The sequence below is a fragment of the Echinops telfairi genome, unplaced genomic scaffold (genome assembly GCF_000313985.2).
Source record: "Echinops telfairi isolate 266 unplaced genomic scaffold, ASM31398v2 ScPeMD7_2291;HRSCAF=2852, whole genome shotgun sequence".
In the NCBI taxonomy this organism is placed as follows: domain Eukaryota; kingdom Metazoa; phylum Chordata; class Mammalia; order Afrosoricida; family Tenrecidae; genus Echinops; species Echinops telfairi.
Window position 1 is genome coordinate 47,814,819 of NW_022106189.1, and position 7,281 is coordinate 47,822,099.

General features: G+C 63.4%; 1 pseudogene; it reads left to right on the plus strand.

Moving 5' to 3' along the window:
• The first annotated feature begins 3,751 nt into the window (after positions 1–3,751).
• The window catches only part of LOC101656368, an 18,227-nt pseudogene continuing 14,697 nt past the window's right edge, over positions 3,752–7,281 (plus strand).

The following is a 7,281-nucleotide window of genomic DNA, read 5'->3' on the forward strand; positions in this document are numbered from 1 at the left end:
GGGGGCGGTCAGCCATGGGAAGGCTGGAGGACAGCCGTGGGACAGACTGGGGAACATGCTGGGGGCAGTCTGGGGAACTGCCATGGGACAGGCTGGGGGGACAGGCTTGCGGGCAGGCTGGGGGATAGCCATGGGGCAGCTGTGGAACAGGCTGGGGGGAAGACTGGGGAATAACCGTGGAACAGGCTGGGGGGCAGGCTGGGGGACAGCCATGGGACAGGCTGGGGGGCAGGCTGGGGGACAGCCATGGGACAGGCTGGGGGGGAAGGCTCGGGGGAAGGCGGGCCTTCTACTTCTCTCCTCTTTCCTTCCTGCTTTGGGCATGTCTTCCTGGGTGGGTACGGGAGGCTGGTGGAAGGGGTCCCTAGAGAAGAGGGGACTGCTGGGACTGCTGCTTTGTCCAGAATTGCAGGGTGGGAAGGAGGTTCCCACGGAACCCACAGGGACCTGCTGTGCTCATGTTTTCCAGGAGGGCACGAGGCATGGGGCTCCAGAAGGTTTCCACCTGCTCACCCTGTCACACCCCAGCCTGTCACAACCAGGCCCTACCAGGCTGTCTAGCTCCGAAACCCCACGAGCCCCGAATCCAGCCATCTTGGATGGCCCAGCCTCCCCAGATGTCCTTTGCCTCTCCCTGCCCTAGCCCCTTGGAGGGATGCCCTCACCCAGTCAAAAGCATCCTCTCCTGCAAGGCCCAGAGCAAGTATCACCTGCTCTAGGAAGCTCCCCTGGGCCACCCCTGACACCGAGGGCTCTGCCACATTCGCCCCCCTACCAAACCGACCCCATTCTGTAGGATGCATGTGCGTGCGGGTCGAGCCCCACTGCACACGGACTACATGGATGTGGACTAAAGAAATAGATGAAGGAGATGGGGAGCTAGGGAGCTTGGAGATCCCCCACCTGTCCAGAAGAGGAGGGGAGCTGGGATAGCAGAGCCCTGCCTTGTCTGACTGCCCCAGAGGACCTTAGGGTGTCCAGAGCAAGGTGGCCTTCAGGCTGGGTGAGCCTCTGCACCGTGCCCCACTGCATGCCCTCCGCCCAGCCCAGAGTCGGGCAGGAGAGAGTTAAACCCTCTGTGAGCTGCCTTGAGAAGGAAGTGGTAAACAATTTTTCTCTCCCTTGGCTAAATTAATATGCAAATTCCTCACCCCCCTCCACTCTTCCCCTGCCTTGAAATTAGCGAGGTAGGATGCTTGGGCTAATTACGCATTCAAACGAGCAGGCTGCGTCCGCAGGGCGCTCAGAGGAGGCTGGGAATGATTGTGGGAAGGCGAGATTGAAATTCCAGCCTGGCCCTCTGGCACATCTGGACCCCTCAGCCATGCCCCGCAGACATAATACAGCAGTGCCCACCCCTGGCCAGCCGAGCACAGGCCAGCAGCCTCTCACCTCCCCGGCCCCACTGCCTGCCACTTGCGGGTGGGACTCGGGCTGAGGGCACTGGGTGGTGGTAACTCCCGGGGAGGTAGGCAGTTCCATGGGTCTGGATTTCAAGCTGCGACCAGCAAGCCTGCCAAGGAGGATGGGACCCCCATCTCCAGCCCTGTCTCACAGGGGCATTCTCCATGCAGCTGGTTTGTAACCTGCAGACCACCGGGCTGAGCGTCCACATGGAACTCCTTGGCAAAGTAGGGCTCTGCCCAGCAGAGACAAGTACTGGGATGGGTCGTGGTCGGCAGGCCTGGCTCTGAAAGCTGCCCCCTCCCCTCATGCACTCAGGAACCCCTCCCAATCCGTCCCGCGTTCTGTCCTGATGCTCCTCAGACCTGGGTCCCATCCCTCCTGCTGGTGTTAAGCGTGGGTCCTGCCCAGGGTGCCCTCCTCTGCAGCCCAGGCCTGCCTCACCCCTGCCACTGCTCCTGTGACGCCTGCGAGCCTCCCCTTCCTGTGGGGTCTGGTGTGTCCGAGTCTGTGGGCCACTGGGCAGAGCCTGGTGCGGCATTGCTGTCACCCACCCATCGAGAAGGGGTGAGGGGTCAGCTAGGCAGCCATGGCTCTGCTGGACAAGCAGATGGGAGGCTGGGGAGGAGTCATACAGTGACTTAAGGCCTGATCACACTTACAGCGTCACTGCCACCACCGTCACCACATTATCACCACTACCATCATCACGATCATCCCACCACCACCACCACCACCACCCCCCATCATTACCTCCACAACTATCCGTAGGATGCAGATAAGCGAGCACACCAGGAAGTGGCTGCTCTCTGTCTGGTTAAGCCCCAGCCTGAGGGAGTCAGCAGGAAGCCCCTGACGCTCACACTGGGTTCCCATCCGGCCATGAAGAAGCCATGTGCCGGCAGCAATTGATAGCCCCTCCGCTCTGGCAGAGGCACCGTGGAGGCTCAAGGCCCAGGGCCTTCCTGTCACAACCTGGTCAGACCAGCAGGTAGGACGGGCCTGGGGTCTTGGGGTTGCCCATCGCCTGGGACTGTCTTCATCCTAGGCCTGAGAAGAGGTGTCTACGTGCTTCCATGAGGAAAAAGGTTTGGGACGGGCCTCAGAGGGGACAGGAGGGTGTGGTAGACACCCCCAGAGTGTGACTTTGGGCCTGTCACGTCCTCTCCTCTGGCCTCGGCTTTACCACCTGTGCCTCAGCGCTGGGCAGATGCTGTGCAGACTGGCCTTGCCTAACTTCCTCGGGCTCTGAGGTCCGGTTCCTGTTAACTAGTGTCTGTGCCCACCTGTCCATTGTCCACACCCCCCACACACACATACCTACAGCATTCACTGCGAGGCCACCCTGGCCTCTGTGGTCGGTGTGGAGCCCCTGGAGAGGGAGGACACACCGTTCCTGAATGGCACCTTACACAGAGCAGCAAAGAGGACAAAGGCCCGTGTGCCCCTCTGTGAGGGTAGGGGACAGGCCACCCTGCCTGCCCAGCAGCCCATCCCTGTCCGCCCAGGGCAACAGGCAGGTCTCAAGCTGGGAGGGTGGACAGAGCAGAGGCAGCGACGTGGATGGATGGGCGCGCGTTAATATTCACCAGACACAGTGAAGGCACTGCCATTGTCCGTTAGCTGCGACGTGCGATTGGCATGGTTGTCCTAACACCCAGGGCAGACGCTTGTCAACTGGACGGACGAGAGGCCATGGGGGGCAAGCTGCTGTGGGAGGCAGGCGTGCGTGCGTCTGGAGCTGCTGGCATCGCAGTGATCAATAGGGCTGCTGGGCTGCTGGTGCTCCGGGGCTCAGGATAAACAGGAGGAATTGACAGGTGGATTAATTAGCCCTGAGTGGCGGGGAAGGGGGGTGGGCAAAAGGAGGGGCTGTCCTGCAAGCTCAGAGCTGGGCCAGGTAGCCAGGGAGAGGCCCAGTGCAGGCTCTAGGTCACATTTGTGAGCCCAGCAGACAAGTTAGTCCCACTAGCCCCCATGTGATGACACCAGGGTCCTAGAGAAGGGCATCCAGGTCACCCACATCTGGCCAGGGTGGGGCATGGGACCTTTGGGAGGGGAGTGGCCCCAGAAAGCCAGATGGGCTGCGTCCCAGGAGTCGGGGTTCAGGGTCCCTGACTCGGGCCGTGCTGTTGATGGAGATGCACAGCCCGCTGACTCCTGCGCGCCCCTTAATTCGGGCACAGCTGCTGCACCCACCCTCCAGGCACTCGGCTGATGCCGGCTGCCAGCGAGCTGCAAATTAACACCATTTGTTCTGTGGGGTGTGTTTTATTTCTACACTTCACGCATAGCTTATGACTTCGCCTGCATCGCGGGGGGGAGGCGCAAGGGGTACGTGGGCCCCATGGCTGTAGCACACTCGCCCCTGCCCAAGCCCACCATCCCCTGGGAAGAGGCCTCGCTCTCACCCATCTTCATCCCCTGGGGAGCCACCTGCCCTGTAGAGCCTACGCCCTTCAAGGTGGACCCCCACCCCTCAGGTCTCTGGACAGTCAGATAGCCTAGCACCACGGCGGGCCCCAGAGACCAGGAGATGGGCAGGGAAGCAGCCTGGGCAGGGTGTGGGGGGGCCTGTTGGAAGCTGGGTGCATCTGTCCCTCTGAGCTCTGTGAGGCTCCACCCAGGCAGAGAGGGGAGCCTGGGGTTGCCAAGAGCCACCACTTCCGGGGTGCAGTCCAGACTGGTGCACTGGCTCCCATGAGGAGTGTGCACCCAGTGCCCTCCCTCCCTCCCACCACACTGATGAAAAGCCGGAGCCCGGACGAAGACCCCGGCCCTGTGACCCCGAGTCTCCCAGCACCTGCCCAGCCCCACATCTCCTTCCTCCCTGACCTGTGTCCACCAGCCCACTGACCAGCAACCATCAAGGGGCAAGTCTACGTGGAGTGGCTGCAGGTGCCTCCCTGCTGGGCTCTGTGGCCTAGTCCCTGCTCTGGCCCCGCCTTCATCCCAGCTGACTGAGCCTGCCGGGGTGGAGCCTCGGCTGTGTGGTCTCCACCAGTCGTGCCGTGGGGCCCCAAGAGGAGGTGGGGGGGCGCCCAGATTCGGTCAGCCTGCGCCCAGGTGGCAGGTGGGCCCACAGGTGCAGGGGGACATGCATGCCAGCAGGGGTGTGGTCGACAGATGTGGGGCATGGCCCGGATCCGCGGCATCCATAGGAAGATGCACGCCTGAGGCCCCTGGCCACACTCTCCTGTGCACGCAGGTGCGGCCGGCACCCGCGGCTGTGCCAGAAGCCCCCACCAGCCAGGTGAGCCTGGTCTAGGAGGTGGAGACTGGCCCTCTGCCTATGGCCATGTCCCACTGGACCTGCCGCTCTCCCCGCCCCCACCCCCGCCCAGCCCACAGGCTCAGAGCCTCTTTCACAGTTCAAACATCTATCAGGGTGGAGAACTCTGCTGCCCTCCCTGCCATCCACTCAAAGGCTCATCCCTCTGCCCACCAGTTATGGATGTTGCCGGATGGGTGAGGCCAGGGAGGGGCCTGTGCGGGGTGCTGCTACCTGCCCTGGGGTGTGGAAAGGCGGAGGCTGATTACATGAATATTCATGAGGTGGGCAGGGTGGTAGCTAGGGTCTCCAGGGACTGGGTGACCTGAGGGGAATGGGGCTAGAGGGCTGGACCCTGGCCTTTGTCACCATCCTCCCCTAGGAAGGAGGGCAGCTCCCCACACTATGCCCGTTTCTGGATGAGACCTGCTGAGCCCAGTGCAGGCCTTCTGCGTCTGTACATTGGGCCTAAGGCCCCACCCAGGCTTGTCCCAGCTCATTCTGGCCCCACCCACACCTACCCCAGCCCCTGGCCCACCTGGCATAGTTGAGCCTATGGAGGACAAACGGAGGGCCAGGCTGGGGTCTGGATCTGGGGTATCCTCTCCCACTGGGCATAGAGGCCCCTTTGGATCTTGAAGGGGGACACAGCAGCCGGGGGTCCTGGTGAGGGTCTGTCTGGCCAGCTCAGGAGCCCAGTACCCACCATGGTGACACACAGGGGTGATAGCCCACAGCCTCAGGGCCCTGGACCCTGCCAGGGGCTCAGACCACTCCCATCGGGGGTGGGCTCACCGGGCCCTGGTCAGTGTCCATCCCAGGGGTGGGAAGGAGGTTGGGCTGGTGATCCTGAAACCCTGAATCAGCCTCAAAGACCCCTAGCCAGCCAGAGGCCAGAGCCCTGCCCACTGGGACTCAGGCTCTGTCTCCATCAGCAGCCTCACCTGCAGACCCCGTGTGGTGACTCACTCACCTGTCCACCCATTTCACAATCGAGGACACCAGGGCATGGAGACTGAGCCTCCCTCTCGGCCCCCATCTGCTGAGCAGTGGGTCCAGGTTCCCAGCATGTCCAGTAGCCACGATCAGGGAGGACTCAAGACTGCTGCCCAGCAGGTCTGAGTGTCAGGACTGCTGAGCCCCACCCCACCCCACATCCCGGCGCCCACTCAGAGCAGTGCCCCACACTGTCCTGACTGCTCCTTCCCGCTGGCCCCTGCCACCTCCACTTTGCAGGCTGGGTTGCTTTTGGGGCCACATCCATATCTGTCCTGGGCTCACTACAGTTACAAGAAGGGGTGAGCCCCTGGCCACAGGGTGGAGCCTCTGTGAGGGCCAAGCCAGTGCCTTCTGCCTGCATCCAGCTACTGCCCCTCACGCTCAGCCGTCCACTCCAGTGTTCATCTCCAGGCCCCCCTTGGCCCCAGACCCCTGAGCCCTGTTGGGGAACAGCAGCCCTGCCACGCCCCTCCTATGGCTTCATCCCGGCCTCTCAAGCTGCCTGGGGCATCACACGGGGCCCAGCAAGGGCAGTGTGGGGTACAGCTCCCTCCCCCGCCACCCCCAGCACTCTACCTGCCCTGTGGCCACAGAAAAAATACTGGGTGGGGGTGGGGTGCTCCTCCTGCCCTCCCTCTGAGGTCTGTCCAGGCCGGGCTGCCAGACCGGAGTCGGCTCCCACCGGCACCTTCCGTCCCTCTATAGCCTGCACCCCACGGAGGTGGCTTTGTGCCCGGGCTGGCAGCTCTGCAGCCAGACCCCTCCCCATGCCGGGCAGCTGGGCCCTTGGCACCATCACTGAGACCCTCGCTTGACAGCTCCCTTGGCTGGGGGCCCACTGGTCTGCACTCAGGCTCTGGTGCCAAGTCGACTGGCACAAGCTGGCAGCAGAGGGAGGACCCACTGCACCCCCGCCCTGCTGAAGCCACACCTGCGGCCTGGGTGGTGAGACTGGCAGGGACCCGCATCTGGGACCTCCCCCAAAGCAGGACAGAGGGGTGGGCCCTGGGAGCTAGCTGGCGCTGGGTGGAGGTGCAGCCATGCCAGGCAGCTCACAGAGCCGGGCCAGCCGGGCCCCTCACCCTCACACTGCCCAGCCCTTCCCGGTCCCCTCTGGTTGCATGTGTCAAGCATACTCCACCCCCAGGCCCTGGGACTGTGGGCATTTGGTGCCTGAGGGGTAGCACAGGAGGGACTTGGGGTCAGGAGAGACAGACACCCCATGCAATGTTCCCCGCCCCGCCCTGCATGCACCCCAACATGAACGCCAGGTGTTACCTGCCCCCGGCTGCCGCCTGCTCGAACCTGGCTCGCCCTGTACTCCGTCGATGCCGCCTGCTGCAAGGACTGGGCTGGGGTGGGGGTGAGGGCTGGCCCTTAGCTGCCCTGTGTGTGCCTGAGCACTCGTCCATCTCTCTGTGCAGCTTCACTCCCTCCTCCTCCTCCTCCTCTTACTCCTTGGAGCCTCTGGGGCCCCTGTTGTCCTGTAGGGGTGGGCGTGGGGTGCTGGCAGGACAGTGGAGCCCAGCCAGCGCCCACAGCTGAGTGCAGCCACACTGGTGGGATTTTCTAGTTTAAACGCGCCCCCCTCACACTCGCACACTCGC